The following is a 12,764-nucleotide window of genomic DNA, read 5'->3' as shown; positions in this document are numbered from 1 at the left end:
TCTTTTTAATTAAAAAACCAAAAAGATTTGTTTTTTTTTCTTGAATCACTTTAGCATGATTGTTATAGCATGAAAGGTTTTCATGGTTTGTCCGCACTACAATGTAGTATTCTTTTTAAAAATCATATATAATAGAGCTTGTGACATTATATAATAAATCCATAAATAATTATCGAGTCGATTTTGATTGGGTCATCAGGTTTTATGTGATGAACATCATTAATATGATTAAGAACACCGAAACTGTTGTAATCTGAGTTTAGAGAGAGAAAATCATTTCATATTCTCATTAGCTTGAAAATCATAAAGTGAAAATACTTATATACTATGCTAAATAATCAACTAACAATCACGAATATAACCAATTGACTATAACTAACAATTAACATTAAATTACATATTTTCTTTTTGGTCGTTATATTAGTTAGTTTGACACCCCCTCAAGCTGGAGGGTACAACTATAAAGCAAGCATGGATATAATATGTTGATGATGATGTCCAATAAGTACTTTTGGAAAAACGTCTGCAAGCTTACCTTGAGTGCGAACATGACTTAACGAAATAAGACCTTCTTGTATTTTTTTCATGCATAAAGTAACAATTGATCTATATATGCTTTGTCCTTTCGTGAAACACCAAATTAATGAAAATGTATATCACAAGCATGTTACACATATTAACAGAAGTGGATTAATATCATCTACTTGAAACTCACTTAATAAATAATTTGACCATGCTAATTCAGCACAAACATGTTGCATTCACCTGTATTCATCTTCAACAGAAGATAACGTCACAATTACTTACTTTTTTGATTTCCTTGAGATCAGATTCCTTCCAAAAAGTATAAATAATCCACTGATTGATCCTCTTGTTAATGGGCAAGCATCACAATTGAAATCACAAAAAACTTCAAGCATGTAATTCAATTTGTTATTAAAACCAATCCTTTAGTCAAAGACCATTGAGACATCAAAGAACATGTAAAGAAACATCATAGTGGGACTGAGAAGCTGTTTTATTGATCTGACTAAGATATTTGACTGAAAAAGCAATATCAAGTCAGGTAAGAAGCAAGAAGTTCAACTTTCCTATCAATTGTCAATAAACAGCTGGGCCTTGCAATAAATTATCCATAATGGGAAGAGGCATATTAATAGAATTACAATCCATCATGGAATATTCATTAAGTTACTCCTTTATGAACTTCTATTGATGAACAATCATCCTTGAATTACCCGTATAAAATTGAAGACCAAGAAAATAATGTATATGACTTAAATCTTTGATTTGAAAGTACTCATGTAAAGATGATTTAATATGTTTAATTTCATCAATATCATTGACCATAACTATAATGTCATCAACATAAACTTCAATTATAAAAATTGAGCTGTTGGATTTCTTGAGAAACAATGAATAATTATTGGACGATCGTTGATATCCTCTGATTACGAGATCTTGAGATAACTTGTCATTCCACTGGCGTGAAGCTTGCTTCAAGCTATATAGTGATTTTTTAAGTCTACAAATAGAGGAAGGTGAAGAAGTTGAATACTAACAGGAAGACACATATACACCTCTTCTTGAAGATCTCCATGTAAAAAGGCATTATTGACATCAAATTGAGGGATGTTCCATTTCGTTTTAACAACAAGAGAGACCAAAAATTGTATAGATTTCAATTTCACAATAGGGGAAAAAGTATCATGATAATCAATGCCATCCTTTTGGGTAAACCCTTTGGCTACAAGTCGAGCCTTACATATTTCAAGTGAACCTTCTAACTTGTATTTCACTTTATATACCCAACGACAAGCAATAGGTTTGTTTTCTTTTGGAAGTTTGACCAAATCATAAGTATGATTATTATCCAAATCTTTGAGTTCTTTAGCCATGGATTTCTCCCATTTCGGAAATCCCTTAGCATCATGATAAAAGACAAGATCTAGGATGAATTTTTGAGTACGAAAAGCAAAAGCAGTGGATGATGAAGGTTGATGTATCAATTGGGATGGATCATCATGAGTAATACACAAGTTTGTCAAAGTATGATGACAAGTGTCATTATTAGATGTAATAGTTAGACATACATAATCTTGAAATGAGTGGGAGGTTGTTTATTGAAAATTGGTTCTATTGAAACTGAAGGGGGAGATTATTTAAAGGTGAAGTGGAGGTTGTAACTGATGAATTTGAGTTTTAGTACATAAGGGTAGACTATTCATTTTCTTCATATAATAATAATAATAATAATAATAATAATAATAATAATAATAATAATAATAATAATAATAATAATAATAATGGATATATGATGGTACTGATTATATTGATGTTTGATACGGAATATTATGTAATGTAAATATATTTTCACAAAATCGTGCATCTCTTGAAATGACAATGATTTTGGCTATTAGACTTAAAAGTTTGCATGCCTTTTGTCCAAAAAGGTAACCAATGAAAATGAAGGGTTGTGATCAAGGCTGAAACTTGTCCTTTATAATGGAAATTGTAAAAGCATAAAACAAGCAACCAAAAGTTCTTAATTATTGTAAATAAGGTTTATCTTTGAAAAGAAACTTAAAAGGGGATAAATTATGAATAAATTTTGTAGGCATGCTGTTAATAAGATGCACATATGTCTTAATGTATTTTCCCTAATATGTAATGCCAACTCATGATTGAAAATAGAGAGTTCATGCTGTTTCAAGGATGTGTTTGGGTTTCCTCTCAATCTGTTGTGGGGAATAAGGAGTAGACTTTTGATGAATTATTCCTTTTTCTTTGAAAAATGAAATGCTTTCATGAATTGATCCTAACTTAAAAGCATTATATAGTTTGATCATTTTGATGAAAACTTTGAATTGATTTTGAATGAAAGCGATGAATGATTTTAGAGTAGAAAAAAGCATAACTTTTACGAGTAATTAAATCTACCTATGTATGCCTTCTATATTCATCAACTACAACAACAAAATATTTGAATCCATAAAAAATGGTATGCTTGTAAGGCCTCCAAACATCAACATGTACTAATTTAAAAGGTGCATTAGTAGTAGAAACACTTGTATGAAGGGGTAACTGATGTTTTTTAGTCTTACACCAAATGTCACAAGATTCAACATCTTTATTAAAATTTGAAGATGATAAAGACAACAATTAAATTTTATGGACATCAATTTGACGTAAACGTTTCTACCATATCATAGTAGATGAAGTAGAAACATAATTAAATACACAATACTTCAAAGTTGGAAAAGAAGAAAAAACAGAAAAACTATAATGTTGCTTCCAATCATTGTAATAAAAAGCATACAAATCATTGATCATTTTAGCAAGCATTCCAAGAGAAAGTTTACTCTGCAAGGAAGGTTCATACAAGAGACACATCTAATCAGTGAAAATGGAAAAGCTGTGTAACTATCTATTTAATTTTAATATGGATACAAGATTTAAGTAAAAATCCGGGACATGTAGTACTCCATGTAGAATGATTGAAGCATGTAATTAAACATCTCTTATGTATGAAACTAAAGTATATTGACCATTAGACATGAAAATTGAATGAGGCTGATTTATAAGAGTCAAATAAGGATTATTTATTAGAACATATATGATCTGATGCTCTCGAATGAACAATCCAAGAATGGTGTTTATGAAGATAAGCAGAGGATTTATAACATTTGCAACAAAACTCTTAAAAGAAAAGATATTACCCTCTAGATTCGTGGAGTTATCTGTGACATATGTATTTGCCAGAGAGTTGGATTGAAGATTATTATTGTTCAAGAGCTAGATCAATTGTTGATACTGTTATAAAGTAATGTTGTTTGCTGAAGAAGTGATATTATCAATAGTTGAGTTTGGTTGTTCAAATTTGGTTTTTTTAAACTTGAAGGTAGATGGAAAAAGCATCAAGAGATAACACTAAGATTTCTTGTGACCTCATTTCTTATAGTAACTACAAACATGCTGAAATCGTTTTTTCTAGGGTTAATTCCGAGAATCACAACAAAGAAAGAATCAACGTCAGTCGTCATCTGGGAGATGGTGCTGAAACAAGGCTTCGATGGTCTAGTTAGTAATTGGATGAGAATAAGGGTTTATTTTAAGGTGGAGAATTAGGTGATCCCTTATTGCAGAGAAAAAGGGTTTCTTTTATACTTATTGTCATAGTAGCATGTCCCCGACAACATCGTTTCTATTCTCTGGGCCGAAAGGACATGGAGACATCCTATTGGTGGATCGTGTACCACCAATGGTTATCTGCTAATTGTGTAGAACCACCAAAGGGTAGCACTTTGAGCGTTACACTTGTCGCTCTGGGGATGGCCAACTATGTTTTTGGCTTATTATAGACTAGAATTTCTTGTTCTCAGTTAGACCTTGGCTCTAGAGCACTGTGGTCTAAACGTGAGGCCATTAGGGTAAGGGCCCAGGCTTGGTACTTGTGCTGAGTAGCGAATATTAGCTAGTTTGTCCTTTAGATAACTACTCCATTATCTTTGACATATTCCTAGAGGGATACATTAACAAGTCCCCTATGCTAGTAGAATTTTGCATTGGGATGATATAGCCGAGTTGTTCTAGCCTTGATCAGGACACACGTTCGCTAGAGATGGCTTTGATGTCCGCTGGTGTGACAAAGTTGTTCGGTAGAGATAGTTTTTACTGCGGTAACCGTTTGATTCTCCTGATTTGTATTTAAATTTCCCCTTATTTAGGGACATTTTTATTCTTCGTTTCTCCTACGCTTCAATCGTCTCAGTTTTATTTAGTGAGTATTTTTTTCCAACCGTTTTCTATTCTCAATATACAATGTAATCCACGCGATCTGGTCCCTTCAATTCCGGTTTTGGTTTATGCTAGAACACATAGTACAGTTTCCGAAGAAAGGGGCTATCATCTATCAGCCATCAACGGGGAAGGTTGGAGTCCCTGTGTTGATCCTCAAGGCGGGACTTCGACTACCGATACCAGATTTCTTTAATGAGGTTAATGTGTATAAAGTATACCTATCAAAATTCAAATTTATTACCTAATAAACTTTTACTAACTATGTACTTATATGAAGTATACCTAGTCAGATTATAGAATAACTCAGGTAAGTCGGGTGTTGAACACATGGAACGAAATTTAATTAAAGAAATAAGTGCTTCTAATTAAACTAAGAATCAAACTATAATTGTGGGTTTTTACTGATTTTCAAGATCAGAAGAACTTACTATAAACTAAGAAAGTAAGCAGGCATAGAAAACAAATTAACCTCAAGAATCAAAGAGTACGTCTGCTTAGATCAAATTTCATCTTCTCCTATGTTTAATTTCTAATGGATGGATTATATTGATTACCAATTTGCTATCTAGCTATTATGATAAAATAACTAGACTTATCGGTTTATGAATTATTATGCAATGATCATGCACAAGATAAACACCAAATCGATAATAAGCATAAATTGGACTATGAATGATAATAGTTACTTTAATATGATCAAGTTAAGCAACCAAACACAAATTAAGATTAATTATGCTCTCTAACATAATTAAAGTTACTGGTTTTAATTACTTTATCTAAGATGTGATTAATCCTAACTCTAATTATTTAATGCTCATAAATTAGGAGACAAATTCATGTAATTACAATGATCAACTATCACACAAACTCTGTTTTTTAAGCAATATAAACTAGAAGTAAAACATAGTAGGGTTTGTATGATCAAACACAAGTAAAATCAAGAATAAATATCCAATAATCGAAATCAACACATACGGATCAGGTTCATCTTCACCAAACAGAAGTAAAAGGTTTTTAGCCTGTCATTGTAGCAGAAAAACACGCAAAATCAATATAAATTAAGCTATACATAGGTAATTATTAGCAAAATGAATGGATCAATGTTGACATCTTCGAATTGTTCTTCAATTCTTGAGCTCCACTTGATTCTCGATATTCTTCCGAGTTTCTAGAGGTGTTTAGTGGCAATTACCCTTAGAAAACCGATTGGAAGCCTTTACATTCAAGCTAATGTTTGGGTATTTGTAATATCCATATATCGGTTCACCATGTTGTGGTCATCATTTATATCCCATATTCTCCAAGTCAGCTGATTATTTGAGAATCTTCCCTTCACCATGTTGTGTTGGATGATCACAATGGTGTGGTCTTTTGTCTTCAAGTCTTCTTGTATCTTCTTGCTTCTGTTCTCTTACTTCATGCTCCTCATTTACATCCTTTTTATCCCGAGCATGTCTTTGCTACTACAAAACATATTTAAACCCAATAAAGATCTTTTTTCCCAAAATAATTGTAATTATATCTAAAATTATTAAAAATATGCATGAGATATGTAGTTACATATGCTCATATCAAAATACCGCATACCTGGCTTTTGCTTGCCCCATGAAAAATTGACTTTATTGTTATCATATCAAAACCTTAGCTACCAACATAGCACAAATAAATACATTTTAAGCATCTTCATTACATCAAGACTGCAATTCATGTATTTGTGTCTAAATTTTCATAAGAACTTCCCTAACCCTAAATACTCATAATCTTCATAAACGTTTCCCCACTTCTTTTGAACAACACTTATTTTATGCATCCCTCCGAATATATCCTCATAAATTTTTCTTAACCTTAAGGTAGTTTTTGGCTAAGCCCCAAGCATACATATGGAAAAATAACATAGAAATAAAAATTACAGATAATAACTTGGAAAATTGCCTTATTCTTGAGTCTTCAATAATTGGAATTTTTCTTGATAATATTTCTAGATCTTCATAGCTTTGTAGACTCTTATTTTCTCAAACTTTTGCAATTTCTTTTTTTTTTTCACTCAAAAATAAAAATCCTATAAAAACATATGCTTAAGCAAGAGAGTTTATCTTCAACCCTTATTGGTTAAAGGTATTTGTCAAAGGTGCAATGACTACTTAAGCTCTCCTGGATACATTTATAGTACATGATGCTAAACATATTATGTCCCTCAAGCTAAGCAAGGTTGTTTTTTTGTTCCATGATTTCACTAGGACAGGGAAGCCACAAATACACTATAACATATATTGGCTCAAATAAACATTGAAACTCGCATCGGATCGTCCCACACAATACTAGCAACCTAGGTCTTAACACAACAATACAACAATTTTTTAACTACAATCAATTTTATATTATTATTTCAAATCTTTATAAAAATTGTTTTAGATCCTAGTATTTTTTTCCAGTTTTTTCTCTTTTCAGTATGCTTGTTATCCTTTTTCGGTCCCCTACCCCACAATTAAATGATGCAATGTCCCCATTGCATACTAAAACAGTTAAAGAACAAAAAAAATCAAAAGAGGAGAAATTGCAACAGACTGCTATGGGGTAGTAGTGGCAAAATCGAATTCTGAACCTTGTGTGGTAAAGCTTAGACTTCTCGTATAATGGTTGGAAACAATATGTTGGACCTTCTTCTTGTGAATGTAAATGTGTCGTATCAAGATAAATCAAAGAACCATTCTTCAAAAAGTATGGTGATCCTCAGCTATGACGTGGGAAAGCAACGCCACTTCGTGGTGCCGAGTTTAGAAGTCTTCTTGATGGCTAAATATGAGATTGCCACAATGTGGTCTAGTGATGCCACATCATGGTGTCTTCTCAAAATATATTCAAGAGCCAAAATAATGCACATTTTATTTTTGTAAAATTTCTTGATATCTCTTCTCTTCATCAAGTGGGAACCCCACACTTATTCAAAAACATGGTCTTCAGTTATAGTCTTCTAAAAACTCATGGCTTCTTCATTAATTAAGCTCCTTGATTGTTTCACTTTCTTACTACACTACAAAATATGATCGAAAGACTAGAGAAACACATGATCATTCAATTAAACTAAAAGGAAATCAAAAGGAATAGTAAATGCAAACTCTTAAAAATCAGGTTGCCTCCCGAAAAGTGCTTCTTTTGAGGACTCGTGAGCCGGACTCCTTCCCACTCTACATTGTTGCGGTTAGGAGTGGGATCTCCCTTTTTTCACTTTTCTCTTTCCACTTACGCTTGTATGCCTTAGCCCTTTTTTTCTATGTATTTTTCGAATTTTCATTCTTTTGAGTAGCGCTTTCTTTGTGTTTACGCTACACCGCTTTGTTCTTTACTTTCACCTTTGTGCTCTTCTTCTCATCTAACTCCATCTTAACCATTGTTGGCTCCTCTAATTCCCCACCCATATCTTCATCAATTATCTTAATTTGTTAATGTAAATCATCTTCCACCTCATCAACTGCCTTCTCCACTTGAGCCTTAGATGTAGTGAATGTAATCACCTCAATTATCATAGGAATCGAAGCTCTTAGTTTCGATCATTTGACATTTGCAACATGAGGCTTCTCCTAAACTTTTAATTCCTCTTCCTTCATCTTTTCAATTTCAGCTAGCTCATCAAGAGCTTCTTCTTTATCATCCATCTTTGACACTTCATCTCTTGGAATTTCATGACTCACTTTTGGACTCATTTCAAAAGCAACTTCCTAATTTTCTACATGAAGTGTGAGCTTTGAGTCATGGTTATCAATAAGAGATCTAGTGGTACTCAAGAATGGTCTTCCCCAAATCATAGGTAGGTCTTCATCTTTTTTCATATCTAATACCACAAAATCAATCGAAAAACCAAATTTTCCCACTTTGACTAATAAATGTTCACTGATACCATGTAGGTTAGTGATTATGTGATCGTGTGATCTGCCATTATTAGTGTCATCTTTATATCATGGAGCCTTGGTTAACCAAGCTTCTTGTAGAAAGAATATGACATAAGATTAATGTTTTCCACAAAATCGGCTAAAACATTTATAGAAGTAGAATTGCCAAACTCACAAGGCAAAGTTAGTTGGCTCTAATCTCGTATTTTGATTGGTAACCCATTAAAGACTACAATTGAACATAACTCATTTACAATAATGGTTGATGCTTTTTCCAACTCCTTCATATTAGTCATAGCATCTTTTTAAAACTTTGGAATACTAGCCTTTAAAATAAAAAATGGAGCATTTACTGAGAGCGAGAGCAATTTTTCCACAAGCTTCTTTTGTTCAAGAACCAGAGAATGCTTAAGGACTTGAGAAGGGAATGAAAAAAGGAGGTTGATACAAATTTAAAAGTGAACAGTTTCAGTCCTCTCGTGACCACATCGTGGTAGAATCACCAAGACTTAGTGAATCATGAGAATGCGATTCACATTCTGATCTTTTAGCTTTGGGCATCTCTTCTTCCAAATATGATTCATACTATATATTAGATGCTTCATGAATCATAAATGGCTAAGAATGAACTTCTTCTTCATTGTAAATCATTATTACATGATGTTGTGATTTTTGGTCTTGATTTCGCGGAGGTAATCTCTCATTAAAAAGTATTGTTAATTTCCCAATTTGAGTCTCTATGTTCTTGATAGAAGCTTGATGATTCCTCAAATTAGCTTCACTAGTATCATGCCTTTTTTCTAAGGCTTTTATAAACCTATGAAGTACCGAATCAAAATCTATCTTCTTCTTAGGTGGTGGTTTCTCTTTTTGGTCAAAACCTCAACTGGTTTGTCTAATTCATCCTTTTGTTTCTTGTACTATTCATAAAGCAACCATTCCTTTTTGGGCTTCCTCCAATCTTCATCATATCGATCACCACTTGAGTAGCAAACATGTGCTTTTTGATTACCATTCTTATCAAGATCACCATCCTTAGTCAAATGTATCCCGCCATAATTGTCACAAAAAAATCTTATGGCATGGATATATTGATCCATATTTTCCATCCTCCGATCCATATTCTTTAACTTTGCCAAAATGGAATCAATATTCTCGTCGCCTCCATCTCCTTTACCTCTAGTAACATCCTCTTGTGGGTTATGATACTCATGTAGATGCATTGTGAACTCTTCAATAAACTTTTTAATAATGGTTGGTTCCTTCTTCGTCAATGGTACTTGAGAGTCAAGAAGTTGCCTTGTTGTGACATTCAACCCATTATAGAAAATGGAAACTTCTTTTTGGACATTGAGATCTTGTTGAGAAGAACTCATAAGCAAACCCTTGTATGTTTCACACGCTTCATATAAGGACTCTCTAACCTCATGTTGAAAATTAGCAATCTTCTTCTTGAGCTTTGAGATATTTGAAGGTGGACTAAATTGCTCAATAAAAGCAACATGAAGATTTGGCTACATAGTAATGGATCCGGGAGCTAGTGATTTCAACCAAACCTTAACTTCATCGGTAAATGTCACCAGAAGCATCCTAAGTAACACTGAATCGTGTGGCATGTTTGGAACATTGAAGTAGTTTGCAATGTCTTTTACTTCATCAATGTGCTTGAATGTGTCTTCGTACTCTTTCACGGTGAAAGTTATGTCCTTGAGTATTGATAGAATATGCCCCTTGAGCTCAAAACTTCTTTCAGTTGGTATCTCAGGTGTTACAAGCCCCGTGTCTTCATGTATCCTCTTCTTGTAGTCTCCCATAGTGATTCTCTTAATAATCACTAAAATAAAACAAAACATGAAAGCATAAAAAGAACAAAAATTACTAAAGAAAAATTTCATTGAGACGTAACAGTGACGTGGTTGTTGTTCAAAAAGCAAAGTAAATGCATAGAAGTACATTTATGTGTTTTGTAACTCACAAAAAGGATCGAGTAACTAAAAGCAGTTAACCTATAAATCAAATAAGTTGTTCCCCAATAACGACGCCAAAAACTTAATGTGCATAAAATATACCTATCAACTTTTAAATTTATAACCTAACAAACTTATAGGCAGTGTACCTTGTCATATTATAGAATGGCTCAGGTAAGTCGGGTGTCGAAGACAGGGAACGAAATTCAATTAAATAAATAAATACTTCTAATTAAACTAAGAAACAAACAATGATTGGGGGATAGGGGTGTTACTGATTTTGAAAAATCAGAAGAACTTACTATAAAATGAACAATTAAGCAAGCACAGAAAATAAATTAACTTCAAGGATTAAAGAGTAATTCTTCTTAGATACAATTTCATCTCCTATGGTTGATTTATAATAGATGGATTATATTTATTACCAGTTTGTTAACTAGCTATTACGATCAAATAACTAGACTTACCAGTTTATGAATTATCATGCAATGATTATGCACAAGTTAAACAAAAAATCGATAATAAGCACAATTTAGACTATCGATGATAATAGTTACTTTCCTATAATCAAGTTAAGCGATCAAGCATAAATTAAGATTAATTATGTTCTCTAATACAGTTAAATTTACTGGCTTTAATTACCTTATCTAATATGTGATTAATCTTATCTCTAATTATTTAATAATCATAAAAAATTAGAAGACAAATTCATGTAATTAGAACGATCAACTATCACATAAAATCTGATTAATAGGCAATATAAATTACAACTAAAACTTGTTAGGGTTTGGATTAGCAAACACAAGTAAAATCAATAATAAGCATCCAATTATCGAAATCAACACATTTGGATTAGTTTCATCTTCACCAAACAGAAGTAAAAGGTTTTTAGCCTCTCATTGTAGTAGAAAAACACTCTAAACCCATATAAATTAAGCTAGACATAGGCAATGATCAGCAAACAGAATGGATCAATGTAGAAATCTTCTAATTTTTCTTTAATTCTTGAGCTCCACTTGATTCTCGATCTTTTTCTGAGTTTCCGAAGGTGTTTAGTCATAATTATCCTCAGAAAACCAGTTAGAAGCCTTTAAATTCAACCTAATGTTTGGGTATTTATAATTTCAATATATATGTTCACTACGTCGTGGTTGAAAGTCACCACATTGTGGTTGTCATGTATATCCCATATTCTCCAAATTAGTTGATTTGTTGAGAATATTCCCTTCATTACATAGTGTTGGAGGCTCACCACGACATGGTCTTTAGTCTTCAAGTATTCTTTTATCTTCTTGATTTTGTTTTCTTGCTTCTAGCTCCTTGTTTACTTCATTGTTATCCCGATCATATCTTTGCTGCTACAAAACATATTTAAACCATAATAAATATATTTTGTCCAAAATAATCATAATTGTAGCTAAAAGTATTAGAAATATAGATTATATACGCTCATATCATAGGTCATGTGCATATATGATTTCTCTATGGACAACCTTGCTCCTAATGCCGTTAATAAGATTGTTGGGTTCGACTTGGATTTCCATGCCTTGGGTGTACTTGCCGCACCCCCAAACCAGAACGGCGGAAACGTTCGGGGGAGGAGGACGTCATGTACAGTATCATAACAATGCATAATAGTAAACAAGAAACAACATCATCCATTGCATTAATAACATCACTTAATACAAGTGTTTTGTGTATAGTTTGAAAGACACCAAAATATGAATCAAAATAAAAGACAAGTCTTGAATATGCTCTGTCTTCTCAAAACCTGGTCCAGTACACCTATCTACTGGTGACATGAGAATCCAAGTTATTTTAAAAGAGTAGATCAACATTTAAGCTGGTGAGTTCATAAGTATTTTAGTGTCAATGTTTGTATAAGTTTGATAAAAGTGTTTGTAAATGTTTGATGTAAATGTTTGCATCTCCTAGAAAATCCTATATTATCTACTTATAATGAAATGTAGTCTTCTACCAAGACCCGACTGTTCTGTATGTTTGTTCTTTTTGTAAAAGTGAGTGTTTTTCCCAAGTATGACTATCATTACAAAACATATAGTTACATTACCGTTTATGTGAGAAGATCTCAATATGAATGTAATAGGAA

The 12,764-nt window shown here is 32.5% G+C and overlaps 1 non-coding gene across 1 annotated transcript; it reads left to right on the top strand.

Moving 5' to 3' along the window:
- The first annotated feature begins 10,040 nt into the window (after nucleotides 1-10,040).
- On the top strand, nucleotides 10,041-10,147 carry LOC145037952 (small nucleolar RNA R71). The gene has a single exon (XR_013679061.1). It is a non-coding gene; the product is annotated as a small nucleolar RNA R71 (small nucleolar RNA).
- The last annotated feature ends 2,617 nt before the right edge of the window (nucleotides 10,148-12,764 follow it).

Source organism: Lactuca saligna, chromosome 3, assembly GCF_052625555.1.
Source record: "Lactuca saligna cultivar CGN05327 chromosome 3, ASM5262555v1, whole genome shotgun sequence".
NCBI lineage: Eukaryota > Viridiplantae > Streptophyta > Magnoliopsida > Asterales > Asteraceae > Lactuca > Lactuca saligna.
The sequence above is the reverse complement of the archived record's forward strand: the minus strand, read 5'-3'. Positions and strand labels throughout refer to the sequence as shown.